The following is a 22,708-nucleotide window of genomic DNA, read 5'->3' as shown; positions in this document are numbered from 1 at the left end:
TCTATCATACACCATTATCTTTTATTCTAACAGCAAATTTGGCTAAATATTTGGACATATAAATCCGGTGAAAGGAGCTGTGAATGGGCAAGCCAGATCTTTCTACAAACCTGAAAAGGGCTTCAGGTTTGCAGAAAAATGTGAAATCTAAAAATAAAAATAAATAAATTGGGGGGTATAAAAACCCTGAAAATGATAAAAGAAGACCCTCTAACTGTAAGCAACAGATTCCCTCTGAGGTTGTTGCTAGATTTCAGGCTTGGTTCTGCCAGTAAGAGGCAGGAGGAGAGGGCTGGGCCCTTTCCAGGCCTATTTTGGCTTTTCAGGGAGGACTCTTGGGGGCCAGGCCTGAGTCCTAGAATTGCCAGCTCCAGGTTGAGAAATCCCTGGAGATCTTGTGGTTCAGTCTGAGGAGGGCGTGGTTTAGGGAGGAAAGAGGCCTCAGCAGCCATTTTCTTGGAAGGGGGGGGGAAAGCAGATCTCTATTGTCTGGGGTTCAGTTGTAATTCTGGAAAATCTCCAAGACCAACCTGGAAGTAGGTAAACCTAGGCCTGGCAGCAACTTCTGGGTGACTTGATACCACCCGACTTATATGTCTCAACCAGACCGGGCAGCTTGCTAGTCTTCAGCAGCAGCCACCTTATGAAATTCAGTGTGGTGTAGCAATTAGAGCTGCAGCACCACACAAATTGATCACAGTTTTCCTAGGTAGAGGCTGCTGGGTGTGTGTGCCAAAGACAGAGAAGCAGATGAAGGTAGATTGGGTCTTGGGTGGGGATAGAGTTGTCTACTCAGATTAGGAAAATTCTGGAGATTTGGAAGGTGGAGCCTTGTTAAGTATTTTTCAGATATAACTTCAGATGGCAAATACCTGTGTCAAATATTAGATATCAGATATCCAGGAGGGGAGTGAAACGACTGTATAGGGGCCAATTTGTTTCAGTTCTACCAAAATAATTTTAGAAAATAATTACATGGTTAGATTTGCTGGTGTGTGAGTGTGTGTAGGATGTGAAAAGTTCTGTTCATAGTTACAGAATTCTTAGACCTTTCCCCAGCATTTATTATAACCTTATTTCTTTCACCAGGTACATTTCTTGTGTCATACTTGAACAACTTAGGCAAGCTGTCTAAGTATCAAAGAAAAGATGGCTGTCAGTCACTTTTGCTTGAGTTCTATAAATAAATCACTTTGTGCTGAACGGGAATAAAAGCCGAACCATGTCTGCATCTCGGTGGAGATACCCTGACACAATGCAGTGAGTCTGAGAAAGGGCAGCTGACATATTACTGCACCCTTATCACAAAACACTTCTTTCTTACATATAAAGGAGAATGTGATATCTTCTCCCTGCAAAAACACACGCACACACCTCATGCACTCAAAATTCATAATGCTGTTGAGAAAAAAATCGGTAAAATTTGGATTCGGCAAAATTTGGCCTGTTTTTATTCGGGAAATGCCGAAGTCCGAACTCCCCTGCTTCGGGTCCATGCAATTCGGCATGAGATCCGGAGTTCGGGGGAAAATTTGGCCGAATAAAGCCATTAAAAACACAATCGCGCCTTTCTGCGGCTCCGGGGGGCATTTTTGGGGGTAGAGGTCCCAAACTTTCAGCGTAGCTTGAGGGGACCCTTCTTGCAAGAACCCCCAAGCTTTGTTAAGATTGGGTCAGGGGAGGCTGAGATATGGGCCCCGAAAGCGGTCCCCCTCCTTAATGTGCATCTTTGACAATGGAGGTTTGCAGTTAGCAGAGCTTGCTGCCCAATCCCTAAGCTCCCAGCCCCGATAAACAGCTGAGCTGGGGGGAGCAAGGGCCAGACAGGTGCGAATAAGTTTGCAACCATGCAAACCATGCAAAGCAACAGGTTTGCAACCATGCAAAGCAACACCTGACGCCTGGGAGTTTGCAAACCATGGAAAGGGACAGAGGCATGCTAGCTATGCATAAGAAGCAGGAGGGGTGGAATTTCCCCTTTTGCATCAGACTAGGGACCAGGAAAATGCATTCTTTAAGTCACAATTTGAAAACCTGTTTTGAGCAAGCATCAAAATAGACCTAACCGATCTTATGAATGAGGGAAAACCTGAGGACACACAACTGAAGCCCCCCCCCCCTCAAACCAGGGAGAGAGAGACTCGAGGGGGCACACACCCCCAGGCAGAATGGGCGAAAGCCCCCTTTGGCTTCCCCCCCCCACAGAAACTGCTCCCTCCCCACACACACAGACTCTGCTTTCCCCCCCCCACACACACACAGGAGAAAAATTATAGAGAAAAGCTCCAAAATGGGCCTTACTGTGGATGTCTTCTGTTCCATCGTCTTTGCACCTGTCCCGCCCTTGCTCCCCACAGCTCAGCTGTTTGTCGGGACTGGGGGCTTTGGGCGTGGGAGGCAAGCTCTGCTAATTCCACCCCCCATTGTCAGAGATGCACATTAAGGGTGGGGGGACCCCTTCCCGGCCCCATATTTCGCCCCCCGATCCAATCTTTACAAAACTTGGGGGTTCTTGCAAGAAGGGTCCTCTGAAGCTATGCTGAAAGTTTGGGGGCTCTACCCCCAAAAATGCACCCCCTGCAGACACGGAATGGCACGAATGTGCACACGCACCCCCCAAGGGGGATCTCTCTCACACACAGAGAGATACTCTCTCTTTCTCTTCCCGGGCCGCACAGCAGCTGGGCTCATGCACTCACTCGTGACTGATTGGCCAGAAGAAAACCCAGCTTGGACACCGATTGGCCGCGGAAGAATGCTGCTTACTAACTGACGGTTATGCTGCTGCGCCAAACCCCGAATTTGCTGAATTTTTTCTCCGAACACCCCGAACTTGCTGAATTCGGCTCCCCGTTTTCCCGCCTTTTTTGAGTTCGGTCCCATTCAAACTAAAAACCGCCGAATCAGGGGAAATTCAGCTGTTTTTCGATTCGGGATGAACCGAATCGACAGCCCTATAATGCTCCCTTTATAGTGAGACTGCTATTTGAGTTTTCACTCAGGCTCCAAGTTTTGGCCTTGCCATGATGAAAAAGATGCTAGCTCTTGTTCCTTTTTTTACACACACACACCCAATGTCAGTCCAATGATGGACTGATCCATTTCTGCATTTTACACATTAAAAATTGAATAGAGAAAGTCCACCATGCGTAGTGGATCTACTGGATACACAGGCCTGGTATTGTCTAATTGCTTCCAACAACACTTTTGGGGTATCTCATTAAAAAGCCATTAACACCATTTGAAGGAAACAGGGAAATAGACTTCTCTTCTGTGTTTACGTCTTCGTGTAATTGTTCTTCAGGTATGTCTTATATTTCTGGTCATTAAGTATATTAACAGTAACCACAAGTACTGAAATAATGATAATGAGTGGTTGGATTTGCTGATCAAGTCGGTTATTTTGGCCCCTCTCTCTGGTACAAGAGCCTCTTCTGATACAAAGTGGGGACAGCCATTTACACTGGAGGAAAGTAACAACTTGTCAAGATAACCAAGATTTAGGTTTGACATCTAAACTTCTATTCAGCTTCCCTCCACCTGAATATTAAACTCCTGGCATCATCACCATGACTATAGATTAAACTCAGGTATAGCATAACAATATTACTATAAAGAACAGTTACTTCCATTCCCCTTTCATTAACATTTATGTACACAAAACTTTCATCATGATCTAACTTTAGAAGATACAAAAGACTCAGCACTTAGTTCTGCCTAGACAATTAATAAAAAACAAGAGAACGTTTCGCTGAGTCCAGAATTTCAGATTACTCACACAAGTTCGTAGGTTAGGACCGTGGCTGTGGAGGAAGCTGGTTTTAAATTCCAAAACTCGAATCCTTGTTTTTGAGAAATTACTTCATTATGAGTTGGATCCAGCTAAATCTTGCTCAATCTATTTTGCTCAATCTTGTCCAATTCTTCTTATTATTGCCCTGTTCCAAAGGGCTATCTGTGCAAGTCCCATGACTCCCAGCATAGCCTTTTTCGAAGGGTGAAAGGGGAGTCCTTTTTTCACCATCTGAAAATCTTTAATATCATTTAGCTGTCCCACTTCATTGGCCTACTAGTGTTTTTCCCTTATAAAACACAAGCAAGGTTACTTATATATACTACTTATATTCTTAGATAATGGAGACAGTGCAGTCCTATGTGGAATTAAGTCTATTTAGTTGGATCAAGACTAAATTTTCCATTGGGTGCCTTCCCCCTCCCACTGCAACCCACTGATCTCTACACAATGTTGCTCCTGGGGGACTAGGAGATCTTAGTAATGACACGAGAGGGGTCTGCAGGGGGAAAGGCGAATCAGTGGAAATTACCAGTTTACTCTGCATCCAACAACCTCTGGCCTTCAAGGGACTTAGAAGTGGGTACAGCAACAACAAAAGGGGGGGAACCTTAACCTTATAAAACTAGAATAAGGTACCCAAAAGGTAAGGAATCAACATGAAATCATGAGCTAATATTGATACAAGTGATTTTGTGAATAATATATAATACATTTAATCCAAACACAAAATTAATATAAACAGAGACAACTTGCATGTAGCCCTGTTCTGGCCTCTATGTATCTGTGCTGAACATGCCAAACAAACATAAAAAACATAAAAACACAAAATTACAACAGTGTGACAATATACCCAAACAATATCACAGCTCAGACCATATGCATTTCAGCTGTGAAGCTTTCTTCAGTGGTCCAAATAATACTATTCTATGCCATTTTGAAAGTGCATGAATGTATAAGAAAATTGCAATCCTTAGACTGAGGAAGCTGACATTTGTAAATTGTAGTCTAAAATTTGGGTGACCCATTTTTTCAAACTTATCCTGATGACTGAGTACTGTGAAAGGAATACTTCTATAGGAGCCTAAGATTATAAAGGCAACTCTGGATGAAATATACATAAACAAATTTCAGACTTTACAATTTACAAATATCAGCTTCCTCAGTCTGAGGATCTAATCATAATCTCTGTTCATAAGGGATTTTCTTGAATATTCCCTCCAATACTGCAGAGGGTAGGGTATTACTTCTAGCTAGTGTAAACGCCCTACTAGCCTTATTAGATTCCAAAGAGAATAAATAAGCTGCCGGGGTTGCTATATATCTAACATTATCAGGAGAGATAAATCCGGGAGCAGACATGATGTCCAGTTGTCTCTCTACATCAATCACCCTCTGCTTAATTTCAGCTCTTGCGTGCTCCTGACCTAGGGCCAGGAGTGTGTGGTGTAAAGCCCAGTTTTTGTAGGGAGCTCAGGACAGCCCTCTGCCAGCTAGATTGAAAATTATCTTGTAGGATTAGGGGAAATAAACCTTGGGGATTTAAGTTACCTGATAGCCACTTGTAAATCGATAAAATGTGTATTTTGATTTCAACTCTCAGCATTCCAGTTTCCAGTCTGGTCCAAGCATTGGGCACACATTTGGGGACCTGTATGAAAGCATACGGGCCGCCTAAACTCGCAGACTGGACCTGGCAACCAGATATGCAGGCACACGACTACTGTTCCAGCCGCGTGCCCGCTCCAAACTCTACTGGACGGCCACTGCGCACTCCGTTGAAACTGACACGGACGCTCCTGAGAGCTCCGTGCAGCCAGCAGCTAGGAAACAGAAGCAAGGGCAACCTCCAGTGAACCTGAGAGACTCCATGTTCCTGTGCAAACTCTGTTCCAGCCACAGCCATGTCGTGGAAAGCAGACAGTCACGTAGTCAGTGCCAATACCCCCTTTCCCATTGCAACATCAGCAGCTTAATGGACAATCAGCAGCGATCCTGATATCAGCGATGAGTCGTTCCTCCACTATGCAGCAGCGTTCCCCAGACATTTGCAGAGATCGCGCCTATTGTTCCAGAACGTTAATCATTTCAGCAGAGATCTCCCGGTTCCTCCCGGGTTGCAAAAGCCATTGGAATCAGAATAGATTTCCAAATTCTCACTACTCCACCCTGGCAGCCACAGATGAATCCTTTTGTCACCTTTTGTCACCTGGGAACCTAGGAGGGGTAAATCCCCTCTACCTGCCCCCAGAAAAACAGTATATCTGGGGTGCCCCCAGCCCATAGTCTTACCTTAGGTCTTTCCTGGCACCTTGCTGTTACTCTGTTGGTTTGGTTTTGCACAGCCTGACCACGCTCCCTCCTGCCTTGCTGGCCAAGTCTACGGGAACCCCTTGCCCCCGCCTTTGCTCTTAATTTCTACTATCTTAGTCTACATGAACTTGGACAACTCCTCTTCAAGAACGGTAAATATTGCCCCATCAACGATCCCTGCCACGTTGGCATCTGTGTTTGTACTACTCTCTTTGCATTTCTTAGATTTCTCTGTATGAGTGTATGCATCACTGATTTGAAAGAAAACAACATAAACTCTCTTAATTCGGAATTCCCTTGTCTGTCTTGATTCTTAAGGTCACAGTCAATGGGCTCTGGTATAGTTGGTTGATCTCGCTATAAAAATATTAAAGTTACCGATCTGCTTAGCTAATTCCCCATCCAAAGAGCATTTTGGCTAACATGTAAGAGTGCCCATAAAAACTTTGCCTAGACTCTTTTGAGGGGAGGCTTCACAGCTGAAATGCATATGGTCTGAACTGTGATATTGTTTGGGTATATTGTCGCACAGTTGTAATTTTGTGTTTTTATGTTTATTTGGCATGTTCAGCACAGATACATAGAGGCTAGAACAGGGCTACATACAAATTGTTTATGTTTATATTAATTTTGTGTTTGTATTAAATTTATTATAAATTATTCACAAAAATCACTTGTTTCAATATTAGCCCATTATTTCATGTTGATTCCTTACCAGTTGGGTACCTTACTTAGAAGTGGGTACCTTTGCTTGGCATGGCATTGTTCTCACAACAAACTTGTGAAGTAGCCTAGGTTTGGATGATGTTCTGAACCCTGGTCTCCATGCTCTTAATCCAATACTTCAGCCTCTACACCACACTGGCCATCTTGTGTAGGAGTAGAGAGACTGTGTTATAATTCAAGGAGACCCAAGTTTGAATCTTGCCTCGCCCATATATTCACCAGGTGATTTACAGTGCAAGACTAAGAATATTTTCCTGGAAGTAATCCCCAATGAGTAGACTTGAATAGGATTCTGCAAACACCTGCATTTTTACAGTGTAATCTTAGATATACTCAGAAATTAATCCCATTCCATTCCATGGGACTTAGTCTCAGCTGAGACTAAGTCCCATGGAATGGAATGGGATTAATTTCTGAGTATATCTAAGACCCCACTAGATATGACTTTATGAGAGCTGTAAATATTTTCTTCCTTGTATTTCTGAAGTGTAAATAGCAGATCATTGTGTACCACATCTAATTTGAAACTGTTCTCTTTTAGCCTCAGCCCCCTCCTCTGTGACATCAATATAATAATACACATCTACCTTGCAAGGTTGTTGTGAGGACTGCAACAAGATAATGCATGTGAAACAACTGCTTTAAAAATGCTATAAGCAACATTATCATTATCATTATTATTTACACAAATACAAAGAAGTTTCTCTTGGTGACATCTCTAACCATTATCATTCAATGATTCTATTCAAAATAGACCACACATATGGTAAACATTGCCCACAAGTCAGCATGAAGTTGATACAGGAATTGCCCATTTTCATTGTGAGCACTTATCTTTTTGCTCGAACTGCATCTGAACAGTGACATGGAACTATAAGAGAACAAATGTCCCTTTGGTTGTATTAATTCTTGTGGCTGCATTCCATCAGGGCTCATAGAACGAGAGCCTAAAACCGACAATCCAATTTCTTAGCTGCTTTTCAGGGAGACTTTAGCAAAGGCAGCTGACAGATATAAAGGGAATATTTTTCAAAATGGAAAGAAATAGATTTCCTGCTCTGGGCCAATAGGAGAGGTTAAAGTGATAAACTATCTGATCCATGGCTTCCTTTCTATTATTTTAAGGATGGTTTTATATTTTAGCTTAACACCTTTATAAAAGGCTTTTTTATCTGTTGGCATTTACGACTGACTGATGAAGGGGAAGTTAGGATTTTAACTTCTTTCTCTTTTTTTAGGTTGCAAGCTATAAGTTGAGGATATTGGTTGTGGTGCTTGATATTCCCTCTGCTTTTCCATCTTCCTTAAATTTCTGAATCTTATGTTTCCAGCTCTAGCCCAAGAACACTCAAAGCATGTACCATTATGGTATGGTATAGATCAGCACGTCAAGCATTCCCTAGAACATAAGAAGCATGATAATCATGAACTGGATAGGACCACATCAACAAGGAGATCATCAAGCACCTGGTGGTCCAGAATGCACTACAAATGTACAAAGTATAATCCTTGACAAGGTTGGTCTGACTATGTGGCAGGAGGATCCCCCCCCCCCAAATATGATGTTCCTGAACCCTAGATTCCCTGTATCTTAGAGAGGCAGCTTTTGTTGGGTGGAGAGTTCTTTTAAGATGGTACTAGACAAAGAAATTGACAGAAGTACTTCTTCAATATCACCAATTGGATGTGCATCAACCATGTCCCAGGCCACATACTATGATTGCAAGTAGGGCTGTTGAATAAAAAAATTCGGTATAATTCGGATTCGGGTTTAAATGGCCTTTTTTTTAAATTCGGGAGACCCGAATGCTGAATTCCCCTATACCAGTATAGGTGGGAATTCAGCTTTAAATTAGGGATTCCCGAATAATTTGGCCATTTAAAGCCATTTAAACACATTTGTGGCTTTCCATAGCTCGGGGGGGGGGCATTTTTGCAATTAGATGTCCCAGGTTTTCAGGGTAGCTTGAAGGGACTCTCCTTGTGTGAACCCCCACATTTGGTGAAGATTGGGTCAGGGGGTCTGTAATTATGGGGTCTGGAGGGGGTTGCCCCCATACCCCCATTAGAAAGCATTGGAGCAAGCTCCTATTCATTCTTATGGACGAATGGGGGGTGACCCCTTCCAGACCCCATAACGTCGGCCCCCCTAACCCAATCTTAACCAAACCTGGTGGTTCTTGCAAGGAGAGTCCCTTCAAGTCACCCTGAAAATTTGGGACCTCTACCTGCAAAAATGCCCTCCCAGGAGCTATGCAAAGAAATTTTCTATTCTTCCCTGTTTAACAGCTTGTTAAACACTTCCTTTTTTGTGGTTTCACACTTTAGGCGTGGTAACACCTATGTTATCCAATAGGGGTTTTTTGCACAGCTCCCGGGGGGCATTTTTGCAGGTAGAGGTCCCAAATTTTCAGGGTAGCAGGAAGGGACTCTCCTTGCAAGAAGCCCCAAGTTTGGTGAAGATTGGGTCAGGGAGTCTGAAGTTATGGGGTCTGAAGGGAGTGCCCTCCACAAACAACTGCACATAGAGCATAGCCTGGTGATAGCCTGCCCGGTGGCACTCACCCTGCCTAGTGCTGCTCCCCACACCCCCACCCACAAGGTCGTCGGTTTGCCACCAGTGCGCGTTCAGGGAGAGGAACCCATGCTGAGCATGCTGGCTTGTCCACAGGTCAGATGTGAAGTGCACAGTTCTCCCAGCAGAGTTTGGCCAAATGTCACTTGAAGCTAGGGCGTGGTTGGCCACCTTTAAACTACACTGTAAACTGTTCCTTAGCACTGAGGGGTTCCTAGCTTCTCTGAAGCATGACCCTTTTAAATCCTCATGGCAAAAAATCTTAGATGAGAAACTGTCGTTGTTGGGCTTCTCACAGGATATGTTATTAGATCTTGGGAAAACTGAAGCGTTTACCAAAATTAAAAAGCGCATTAAAGAGCTCGATTATAACAGCACTACTTTTCGTGATCGTCGTGTCTGTTCATCCCAGTTCTTCGGAATACCCTCTCCACGTGGTCTGCCTGCCTATACATATTATCTGACAACTCGTCTCTGTAGAGCTTTTTGCTTGGCTAGATTGAATGCTAACCCTTCTATGGTAATGCAGGGCAGAATTCTGAATATACCATACTCAGACAGGATCTGCCCTTGCTCTTCTGGCTCTATTGACTCATTAGCTCATGCCCTTTTGGAATGCCGCTTTTATGAGGAACTTCGATCACACTATATTTCCCCCCTTTTAATATACAAATCCAATGCCTCTGTTACTAACATAATGCCTTTTTTACTAAGTGATAGGGACCCCAAGGCCACATTGTCAGTGGCAAGATTTGTTTCAGTCCTTCTATCCCTCCAACAATAGTTATATGCTGCTCAAGATCAATTGATCAAGGAGTTTCTAAGGGATAAAAGGAAAGGAAAGTTCTCCCAGCAGAGCGGACAGCTGTACCTTCACATACGCTCTGGCGGCCCTGTACAACTAGGGCACAATGGACTGTGCTATCGTGGAGCAATCTGGGAACTTGTACCAGGGCGCCAGGTAGTGAATCAGCCTTCAGAAGGCAACCTTCTCCACTAGACAATAGGGTAAATCGTCCACGGCAATCACCTTGCCAAGGAGTCAAGTGATTGTTCTTGTTGTTGCCTTAACCCCACCTCTTGGCACCCTACTGACGCCACCCTCACCAAGCTACTCAGAAAGAGTTGTGGTGCTTCTTCAAATGGTTCCAGAGTGCAGTGGTTGAGAGAAAATGGATGTCACCTCCCTCACTTAACTGCAGAGGTGCTCCCCACCAGAAACCCCCCTGGGGGAGGGCAGGTGTGGGAGCCATCATGCCAGCCCCCACCCCCAGAAGGGGACTTTGAGAGAGAGGCAAGCACGGCCCCTGCAGAGAGGGGAATTCGAGCGGGAGCCATGCACACTCCCCCTAGAGAGAGGAGTTCGAGCAGGAGCCATTCACACTCCCCCCAGAGAGGGAAGTTCAAGTGAGAGGCAAGCACGGCCCCCGCAGAGAGGGGAGTTTGAGTGAAAAAATCACAACGTCCCGACCCCCCCAACACGGACCGGCAGCATGCCGGCCCATGCGAGGCTTACCTGTCAAGTGAGCGCCAGGTGCGAAGTACAGCTTTTGAGGGGAGTTCACGGCTCCGAGGCCCCTCCTCTGGTAGGGTGCTGCCACTTCCTGTCCTGGCCCCATTGGCAGGCCTGTACTCGGCTTCCAGAAGTGCCAGGCGGAGAGGGGCAGAGCCTGGGCACAGGGGCGAAAGGAGGGTCGGGAGCATTTGCATGGCGGTCAATGGGCTGTGCCAGGTCGCTGGCAAAAAGGGGCGTTCCTGGGCCAAATGGGGCTTAGGAGGCTGACTAGCCATGGGAATGCCCCCAGAAACGCCCCCACAGCCACCAGCGGCTGCCTCTGCGCCACTCAGCTGCTGGTGCAGTGCTTGCGCGGGCGCAGCCACACCGCTCCCCTCCACTGACTACTGCTGCCACCATAACTGCCACCATTTGTGCCCGTGTAAGTGCCGTTAACACCGGTGCCAGGCCCCTCCAGCCTCCTAAGCACTTTCGGCCCGATTCTCAGGAATGGGCTGTAAATTATTAAAGCTGTTTTTTTGTGGGCAGCTTGAGCCAGTTCATTTTCCATTTTGCATATTCAGTCAGTACTGTACAGTGCAATTGTCAACATTTCACACATGTGTGTTTTCAGACGGCCCAATAGGAGTCCTGGTTTTAATGCCATAGACCTCTCATCACTCCACACAGTTCTGCAACCAGTTGTTTAAAAGAAGTGTGAAGTTATTTATCAACAAACGTGTTTTTAAAATATTTTACCACTGGTGTACATCTTTATCCATGTTACTGATGCCATTTCATGCATGCATGTTTTTGCACTGCCTAATGGGAGCCATAGCTCCCCTGAATCAGTTAATGACCTAGCCCAACCATCCATGATCTTGGTAGAGAATCAATTTCACCTACTGTGCAGATGGAAATGAAATTTCACCACCACTGCTACTGGGGAGCTGCAAAGCCATACAGCAGCTGCTTGAGTGGAATGACAGCAAGGTGAAGGGATCTGAGATTCAACTCACAAATGATTGCAAGTGTTCAAAATGCTTACTCTGTTTACTCTGAAGTTCATAGCACCTCTAGATGGAACATACAGTCCTTCAGTATGTGTATTTTATATGATATGCTGAGTAGATGAAAACCCTCCAGATGTTATGGAATTCCCAAATTACCTATTACCCCCCTCTTTCTTTTCCTATTGTCAAAGCAAATATATGTCTTTTTAATTATTTATTTGTATCACTCTGAAAAGCACTAGGTATCTCAATGGTGCAATATAAATTAGCAAAACATTGTATGTGAACCTGTACTGATTCAAGTATATTCATTCACAGGTATGTCTGAGGCATATAATCCATTATGGTACACTCACATATCAGTGCAGCCATATAATTCATATAAAATGCTCTGCATGTAGCAGGAAGGACAGAATGCCAGAGTGAAAACTCAAGGCATCCATTCTTGTTAAGTGGTTTGTAAAGTTAATTATATTAGTATACATGGAACATTTTGTCATCAAAACAGTGGGAATAAGGAAGTTGACTGAACTCTTTGTAAGACTTTGGTTGAGTTCTAAGTGCTCCATGCTGAAGCTAGACATGAAAGACCTGGTTACAAAATGCATGACCCTCACTCTTTTCCTCTGTGCACCACTTCTTAATTCATTAAAATGGGGTGCTAAGTATGATCCTCAGTGAGATTCATATTTGGAAAAACTTAAGTGTGCATAGCTTTGTAAGATGTAGAGTACATTTGTGTTTATAAACCTTTATCATATTTCATTTCCAGTTTTACGATTAGATGGCTCTATGAGGACATTGCCCATGCTCTATCCATTTTCATAATTCCAACCTTTTTGGCCTCAGATCAGAAGGAAAGAGGGTTTCAGGGCACCCTCTTCATCCTACTCCCGTCTACTCTCCTGCTCAGCCTGGAGAAGTTAACCAGGAACCTCTTCTTCAGCCACCTCCCAGGTCCTTTTGAGAATAGCACAGTAAGGTGAGTGTGCCCCTCAAGGCTTCCAGCCTCTGACAAGAGCTTCTCCTCTTGTGAGAGGTCAGAATTTATTCATTACGCAGCAGTCAACAGTCATGAATGGGGAAGACCCCATCCCTGGACAAATGAATTTAGAATACATTAGTTCTGTTTTGAATTCAGGTTTGTCTAATTTCAATTTTATTTCAGCTCTTAGTTTAAACATCTAGTCTCTTTATATGTGCTGCTTTTTAGCTTGTAGTGTTAACTATTAGGCAGTTATTCAGTAAGAGCTTCAACAACATGCCCAAAGTGTTGTTACAATATATAAAAATGCTTGTGGACGTGCCAAAGTTTGCTGGGGAATATTGGCTTCCCAGAAGACTTAATCAAAGAACTCTATTTTCAGTTCAGAATCGTCACTCAACCTCACCTTCAGAGAAATAACTATTTAGGGTTATCTTTTTGCTGAGATTGCTGTCCATAGAGTATAGTTCAGTCAATAGAGTGTGCTCAGGTAAAGATTAATGTCTGCAAATACAGACTAGGGTTGTGGTTTGGGAGTTAGGGTTAAGGTTTGTGGGCTAGGATTATACTTGGAGGGGGGTCAGGATGAGGATTTGATTTGCAGTTTAAGGATTAGGGTTGGAACAAGGGTCTGATTAGGAAATACGTTAAATGTGAGTTGGATCAGGGGAAACTCAATTTAACATGTGACCCAGCTCTCACCTTAAAAAACAGGAGACATGTGGAACCAGTGCTAAAATGAACACATCACCCTCCTGATCCTTTTCTGCCAGCAAAAGCATGTGGGGTGGAAGGGGGGGAAGGATGAAGCTCCTTCTGCTGCTGTATGTGCTCAGGAGCCAATTTGCCCCCAACACACTATTTTTAAGCTGGATTCGAGAAGCACCTGAGAGACCAACAATATTTTTGTGGCATAAACTTTTGAGAGTCAAAGGTCCCTTCATCAGATATTTGACAAAGAGAACTTTGACTCTCGAAAGCTTAAACCCCAGAATAGAATAGAATAGAATAGAATAGAATAGAATTTATTAATACAGTCAATGACCAGCAAAAAATAAAAACAAGCAAACAACAGCCACAACAGATAATAAGAAAACCACAACAACAGCTACTAATGCTACTACAAATAATCTGAGCCTAAAAATTACAAATTACATGTATGAATAAAATTTATATAAACATCGTATAACTTGGTGTGACCCCCGTAAAATTTTGAGTAATAAAGTATTTCTGTTACTCTTATCCTGTCAGGGTACGACGTATTTTAAAAGCTGCAGCACAGAATTTAGCAGTCAAGAGTGTAAACTGGGATTTTTCATCAGTTAGGAGCTTCTTAGCCAGAAACTCATCTGGTTGGTCAGGGCAAGTGTTAAGCAAAGGGGAAAGAAGCTGAAACCCCCAAAATCTTGTTGATGTCTAGGTTGCTACAGGTGTATGCAGTATTCTACTGCGAACCAACATGGCTACCCTCTGGAACTATTTTTAAGGTGAGTGCTGCCTGAGTTGCATGTTAAATGAGAGTTGGGTTAAACTTACATTTAATATATAATCTAATACAGAATCAGGGTTTGGATTCAGTTTAGGGTTACAGGGGGTTTAAAGGTTTGGGCTGGAATGGATTAGATTTACAGGGTTGGAGGATCATAGTTACCGTCATGTTTTGGTTTCAGCTGTGGTTTATAATTTGTAAGTTCTGAGGTTAAAGATGGGGTCAGAGTAACTTAGCATTACAGAGAGGTTTTTAGGGTTAAAGGATTAAGGAAAGGGTTAGGGTTAGAGGGTTAAAATTAAGGCTTAAATCATCGGGGTTTATTTGTTTGTTTTTGAAGTGGTAACTTGCCATATGCTTAGCATTATTTAAAATGTGCTCACTTTTGGCTGATGTTTTCAGCAATGAGAATATTTTGTTTACTAGAATGGCTTAGCACACCATAACATGTTGAGTTATTTATATGGTTGCCAGGTCCCTCTTCGCCACCAACGGGAGGTTTTTGGGGTGGAGCCTGAGGTGGGTGGGGTTTGGGGAGTGGAGGGACTTCCATGCCATAGAGTCCAATTGCCAAAGCGGCCATTTTATCCTGGTGATCTGATCTCTATTGGCTGGAGATCAGTTGTAATAGCAGGAGATCTCTAGCTATTGTCTGGAGGATGGCAACCGTAGTTATTTACAATGGAGAAAGGTATCTTCCACTATGTACAAATCTCAAAATTTAGCATTTGATGTATACATTTCACTGACTTGACAATTAGGGGAGGTGGTTAAGTTGTTTGATGTATTTCTTTTTTTTAGAGTTTCTTCCTCCTTTCTGGGCAAACACATTTCAGAAACATGTTTCGACTTGTCATTAAAACCAACTTTTCCGCTTAAAGATTAGTATTTGCAACATTCTTTCTCTGCAAAAAATCCTGAAACTTTTCATGCCTGCTGCATACAGATTAATTAGCTTGCTGTCTAATCTCCATACTCAGACTAGTGCTAAGGTACTCAACATCACCATAGTATAGTTCCTACTGATTACTTCTTATAATCCTTCTCACATTTTCAAATAATCGGCTTTTCTGTGGTCACTCATTCAGCAGAACACTCCTTATTTGAGCCTGTCATTAAATAGTTGGAATAGTGTTTCATTTTATTTATTTTATTAAATTTCTTCATGTAAATATTTATATCTCACCTCTCTTAGTGGCTAAAGTCAGCTATTTTGCCTGCTGTTTTTTTTTTCCTTTCGAAAGGAAAGTAGCAGTTGAGACTGAAAACTGAAAGATCATTTGAGCATTACTTGGAAATGTTTGCAGCTTTTTTCCTAACAATATGGTAGCTAATAAATATGACTTTGTTCAGTTATTGCTAGGAAAAAGTGGGTTCCCACAGTTCCATCCCATCGAGGGTATGCTGTCTTTCTATAATCCTGGGAATTAAAAGTTTGTGAATTTTGACTGAACACAATCACAGGAACACTCTTCATTTATGATCTGTCTATCCTCTGCCCATTTATTATTTTTCCAATAACTGCAGAGACATTGGACCTTGGGGTTGAGATTCTCAGAAATCATCTGAGAGCACTGAGTCTAAACATAGGCATTCAAAGATGGTTCCATATGTGCCCAAACTTCAGAATCTTTTTGCTCAGCATTCCCCACCATTGCTTATCCCTAAAGCATTTTTCATGCTATTGAAGATTTGGGCAAGCAGGCTCAGCATTGCACACCTATAATGTATGAACACACTTAAATCAGTCTCTCTGTATATAGTGATTATGTTGAGATCACCTTGCATTATCCTACCACTCTACGCACAGAACATGGAGTTTTCCTACATTCCTCTATATTCCTACCCCTTCCAACTCCCAGAAGCGGGGGATCCCGACTGACGGGGATCCGGCGTTTGCAGAGCCGCGCCGGGTGCCGGGGCTCGGCTGGCCGTTCAGCCACGGGTGGGGGGGGAGGGGCCCCCCGCCCCCCCGACTCCCGATGGCAGGCAATGGGGGGAGCAACTCTTACCGGGGGCCGGCCAGCTGCAGGTGGGGAGCCGGCTTGGAGCGGCCCTCGGGTCCTCGTGGTGGCTGGGGGGGGGAACCGGAAGGAGGCAGCCGGATGGCCCGTCGCGGCGCGCCTTTTCCGGTCCCGCCTGTTTTTCGTCGGGGCCAATTGAGGCCCGGCTCGCCGGCCTCTCCAACCCGGCCGGCTAACTGACCAGAGGTGCTCTGCCTGGTCCGCCGGCCGGGTATTTAAGGAGAGGAGCAGCGCGTGGCCGGCCCTCTGCTTCCTGGCCTGCTTTGTTGCTTGGTTGACCTGCTTGTTCGCCAGCCTGCCGTTGTGCCTCCGTCTCTGTTTGTCTGCCTGCTGTTCCTTAAAGGGCCATGCCTCCCAAACAGCAGGGAACGAGGGCCCGGTCGGCGCGGCAGCCTGCGGAGCGGCCGAGGATCGGGCAGCGGGGCTCGAGGGCAACGTCAGCTAGGGGGGCCTCCGGCACCACTGGAGAGCGCCGCTCGGGCGCCACGGGGGGCGGCTCTGGAAGGAGGCCCGCGGCGGTTGCCACGGTGGGTGGCTCTAGGAAGAGGCCAGCATCGGCTGCCACAATGGGTGTCTCTGGGAAGAGGCAGGCAGCGGCCGCCATGGCGGGCGGCTCTAGGAGGATGCCTGCATTGGGTGGCTCTGGAAAGAGGTCGGCAGGAGGGACTCGGGCCCCGACCAGGCTTGTCAATGGGGATTCCTCCATTGATGGGCTCACATCAATGGTGAGGAAGCTGGCTGAGGATGTGGCGGGCTTGCAGGCGGCGACGGGCAGCGCTGGGGCTGCGGGGACCTCTGCTTCCACTTCAGGTTTGCATTCAGCTAGCGGCAGACCGGCAAGGGTGGCTGCCAGGAGAAAACGGGGCGGCTCTTCACCTTCCAGTTCCAGCAGCTCGGAGTCTGGCGGCTCCCGCTCCAGGGACAGGGGCCGGCGGCAGGGGAAGTCCAGTCGCAAGGCCCGGTCTTCGCATAGAAAAGGGAGGCGCAGCAGAGAGGCTTCAGACGACGGTGGAACTTCAGGTGGGTCCTCCTCTGGGGACGAGTCTGATGGGGCATCCGCTAGGTTTTGGAGGGCGGGTGCGGAGGTACCTGGGCTCCCTGGGTGGGTCCTGCGTCGGCGGGCGGAGGAAGAGAGGCTTGACCGAGAGGAACGGGTGAACGATGTCTGGGGGGGCGGGAAGACCGCTAAGGGCCCCCCGTATAAATCCACCTGTGTGTCTGGGGACAACCCGCCTGGGATACACTTACCCAAGGATTTGAGGGAACAAATCTTGGACGGCTATTATGTTGATGTAATATCGCTTATTAAGCCTGAGATGTCGGTGGGTAGGAGCGTCAAGGCGGGGGGTCGGGAGCCAAGGAAGATACGGGTCGATCCCAAAGACAGGACATTCGACAATTGGCTTGCTGGCTTTGGGGTTTATATGGCAGTAGTCTCAGCCTCCTACCCTAAACGGGCTTGGCATCTCCTTACTCATTATAACAGTGTCATTAAGGCACGCGCTTTGGCAGGTGAGGCTGCGGCACTGGACTATGATGAGGAGTTCCGTAAGAGGGCCTCCAATAACGATCAGTGGCGTTGGGACCACATGGATAGTTATCTGTGGTCCACGTTGGTGAATCCACATGTAAAGGTTAGGTCGGATTCTGCAAAAGGGGTTAGGTGGGCTCCTCGCCGTGATTCCAGCAGGAAAGTGTGTTGGGAATACGGTCAAGGCCGTTGCAATCGCATTAAGTGCAGGTTTGAGCACATCTGCGAATCCTGCTTTGGTGGTCACCCGAAGTCCAGTTGCCCCAGGGCTCAGCAGCCCTTTCGGGGGGGACGGCCCCTCGCCCGGAGAGACGGGGGTGCCGGAGCCTCGAATGGTGGAGGTAAGTAGTGCTGATTTGTGTATCAGGCTTGCCAGGACGCCGGTACTCTTGGATGCTCTGTTACCATGGCTGGCCAGATATCCCAACAGGAAGGCGGCAGAGTTCTTGAGGGACGGTTTCTCTTTTGGCTTTCGCATCCCTTTCCAGGGGCCCAGGGTGGCAATGGATGCTCAGAACTTGAAATCTGCCAGGGAACTACCTGATGTGGTGGCAGCCAAAATTGAGAAGGAACGGTTGGCGGGCAGGGTGACTGGCCCTTTTGGGTCCCCGCCTTTTCAAAACCTCAGGGTTTCCCCTTTGGGTATCGTTCCCAAAAAGGCACCGGGTGAGTTCCGCTTGATCCATCACCTGTCTTATCCAAAGGGGGCATCGGTCAATGAGGCCATCCCACAGGAGCTCTGTTCTGTCCGGTATGCCTCATTTGATCATGCAGTTAGTTTGGCTAGGGCATGCGGTCCAGGGGCCCTGCTCGCCAAATGCGATATTCAGTCGGCCTTCCGGCTGCTGCCGGTGCACCCCGAGGATTTCTGTCTGTTGGGGTTTCACTTCCAGGGCTCATGGTATTTTGATAAGTCTATGCCCATGGGGTGCTCCGTGGCCTGCGCCGCATTTGAAACCTTTAGCTCATTTCTGGAATGGGCGGTAACTGTGAGGGCACAGTCTAGGATGGCAACCCATTACCTCGATGACTTTTTATTCCTGGGGAAAGCCGGCACAGATGAATGCTCTAGCCTGCTGCGGGCATTCGAGGGGCTATCCCATGAGCTTGGGGTCCCCCTGGCCCAGGAAAAGACTGAGGGCCCTTCTACGAGGCTGGTATATTTGGGAATAGAACTAGACACTGTTGCAGGTACGTCTTGCCTCCATGAGGCCAAGCTGTTAGCCATGCGGGCTCTCATTTCACTGTTTCTTGCACAGCGGAAATGTTCGCTGCGGCAACTGCAGTCTTTGGTGGGGCACCTTAATTTTGCTTGTCGGGTGGTTTCCCCAGGGCGGGCTTTTGTGGCCAGATTAGCCAGGGCCACAGCGGCAGCTGTCCGCCCTCATCATCGCATTAGGATCACCAAGGGTATGAGGGCTGATCTTCGCATCTGGGATGTGTTCCTTCAGCATTTTAATGGGGTGTCTTTGTGGCAGTCAACATTGGATTTGGAGGGTGGGGCATTGCAAGTTCAATCAGATGCAGCAGGGGGGGTAGGTTTCGGCGTATACTTCAATGGACGCTGGTGTGCGCGACGGTGGCCCCAAGAATGGTTTGGGGCAGGGATCACCAGGGATCTTACCTTTCTGGAATTTTTTCCCGTCTTGGTGGCAGTTACTATCTGGAGGGAGCAGTTTCGGGACAAAAAGGTGAGGTTTTGGTGTGATAATGAGGCTGTGGTAAGGGTAATTAATAAGCAATCATCAAGATCCGAGAGGGTTATGCGGCTGGTGCGCGTCTTCGTGTTAACATGCCTTTCAGCTAACATTACCTTCGCAGCAAAACATGTAGCCGGGGTGGAAAACAACCTTGCAGATGCGTTGTCTCGCCTCCAGGAGGAGAGGTTTCGTGCTCTGGCACCTGGAGCGAACCTACAGCCGGATCCATTCCCGGAGGAATTATGGTCCCTGGGCACAGGGACATAATGTTGGGGATTTGCGGCTCGGTGGCACCGTCCACGTTGAAGTCATATTCTGCGTCCGCTTCTGCCTTCCTGGCGTTCACAAAGGGTAATGGGGGCACGGGATCCTGGCCTACTACTGAGGAAATGGTTTTGTGTTACCTGACTGACATGAAGCGGCGTGGGCTGGCTCCCAAGACCATGCTGAGCCACATGGCTGCCATTTCTTTCTTTAGCAAGGCTCAAGGGTTCGCTGATCCGTGCGATTCCTTCCGAGCTCGCAGGGCGGTGGAGGGTTGGAAACGTATGGCACCACGGTCTCCTGACCACAGGAGACCCATCACCCTGGGAATCTTGTCCAAATTACTAGCTGTATTGCCGAGGATATGCTTCTCTACCTTTGAAGTAGCTCTCTTCCGGGTGGCCTTCAATTTCGCATTCTACGGGGCCCTGCGCGTGGGGGAGCTGGTCGCAAGCGCGGCCTCAGACAACTCCTGCCGGGCCTTAAGGTTTCAGGATGTAGTTCTGAGTAAGTATGGGCTTCGCATCACCATTGCCCGATCAAAGACGGACCAAAAGGGGAAGGGTTCTGTTCTTGAATTACGGTCTGCTCCCCTGCATGACCCTTGCCCAGTCAGGGCTGCCTCCGCCTTTTTGGATGTGCGTCCTGGGGGGGACGGTCCGTTTTTGAGGCACGCCGATGGTTCCCCCTTAACTCGCTATCAGTTTATAAGCGTGTTGCGTATGGCCCTCGGGGAAATTGGGTTACCTGCTTGCAACTTTGGTTCACATTCTTTCAGGATTGGGGCGGCTACCACGGCAGCGGTTTGGGGGCTATCCGAGCAACAGGTCAAGGCCATTGGGAGATGGCGGTCAGCGGCTTATAAGACTTATGTCAGGCCGCTTGTTAATGATTGTGTTTGAGTTACAGCTGGAAGGAGGTGCCGAGTGTGGCTGTGTGGCCACAGCATTGTGCACTGGGCAGGACTCTACGCTAGTGGTTCCGGTTGGGGAAGACACCTGGGCCTGGATGACCTGATGGAGGCGTACTGGTTCGGCGTACGAGGCATGCGATGGGATGCTCTCTTGCCCTATCTGCGGCGGAAGGTGCAGCAACACGGAGTGCCGGATGTCCTTGTTGTGCAGCTGGGCGGCAACGATTTGGGCAAAGTCAAGGGCAATACCCTGCGGGAAGAAGTGATGAGGGATCTGCAAACTTTGACTACGTGGTGGCCAAGTGTGCGGGTGTTATGGTCGGACATGCTGGAGAGGAGGTCCTGGAGGGGGGCGGAACGCCCTGAGAAGGTTGACCGGGCTAGGCGTAAGGCAACATTGGCTATCGGTAGGGCAGTGATGGCCCTGGGCGGCGAGGTGATCCCGCATCCCGAGCTATCATGTCGCCAGGAAGCCCTGTATCGCTCGGATGGTGTACACCTGTCTTCGTGGGGTATGGATCTTTGGCTGCATGACATCCGGCATGGTCTTTGGGTTTGGTTACAGCGTTAGGCATTGGCGGGAGTCGGCCGAAAGGGGGGATCCCCTCACGGCCTCCTCTTGTGGCGGTTTTGGGCATGGGGCCAGAATCCTGTTTGTGGAAAAGCCGGCCTGCGAGCCCCCTTTTCCTGGGCTGGGGACCCCAATAAGGGGTTTTGGGGGGGGAGGCCTTTGGATTAACTGCCCGGCAGGGGCATTCGGGGTGGCCTGCCTCCTCCCAAGTGGCAGGGTACCACACAGTGGCTGCCGCCCATGTGGAACCTGGATCTGCCATCTCAGGCTGTACCCAGCATGGGCTGGGCACAGGATACATCAGCTGGCATCGGGTCACCTGATGTCAGGATTCTGCCTCCATGCTTGCCAATGCCTAATGATGTATAATTTGTTGTATGTATTAAAAGTTGTGGCCTGTTTTATTCCATACACGTGTTGCGTCATATTTCTGATTCCAGAATGGGTTAGAAGCAGGGTAGCCCCTCTCCCGTGGGTGGGGAAGCATCATTGGTCAGGTGGGGGCAGACGGGCCCTGGGACCCCTATTGGCCTGGATCTGCAAGCGGGGGATCCCGACTGACGGGGATCCGGCGTTTGCAGAGCCGCGCCGGGTGCCGGGACTCGGCTGGCCGTTCAGCCGCGGGTGGGGGGGGGAGGGGCCCCCCGCCCCCCCGACTCCCGATGGCAGGCAATGGGGGGAGCAACTCTTACCGGGGGCCGGCCAGCTGCAGGTGGGGAGCCGGCTCGGAGCGGCCCTCGGGTCCTCGTGGTGGCTGGGGGGGGGAACCGGAAGGAGGCAGCCGGATGGCCCGTCGCGGCGCGCCTTTTCCGGTCCCGCCTGTTTTTCGTCGGGGCCAATTGAGGCCCGGCTCGCCGGCCTCTCCAACCCGGCCGGCTAACTGACCAGAGGTGCTCTGCCTGGTCCGCCGGCCGGGTATTTAAGGAGAGGAGCAGCGCGTGGCCGGCCCTCTTCTTCCTGGCCTGCTTTGTCCCGCCCGCCCTCCCCCTTTTTTCTTAAGCTGTAGCAAGGCCTCTGCTTCACAGTGTGTTTATGGTCTTCGGGCATGTTATGTAATGTTGTCCATTATGGTTCCAGGTATATTCGGGCTGTTCTTGTAGCGTTGCTTGTTCTGTTTGTTGAGTTTATGGTTGGTTATTGAGGGTCACTTTGCATTGTTTATCTGTCACAACTGTCGGGGGTTGGCGGTTTTGGGCATGGGGCCAGAATCCTGTTTGTGGAAAAGCCGGCCTGCGAGCCCCCTTTTCCTGGGCTGGGGACCCCAATAAGGGGTTTTGGGGGGGGAGGCCTTTGGATTAACTGCCCGGCGGGGGCAT

Source organism: Euleptes europaea, chromosome 2 (assembly GCF_029931775.1).
Source record: "Euleptes europaea isolate rEulEur1 chromosome 2, rEulEur1.hap1, whole genome shotgun sequence".
In the NCBI taxonomy this organism is placed as follows: domain Eukaryota; kingdom Metazoa; phylum Chordata; class Lepidosauria; order Squamata; family Sphaerodactylidae; genus Euleptes; species Euleptes europaea.
This window is presented reverse-complemented; position numbering follows the sequence as displayed.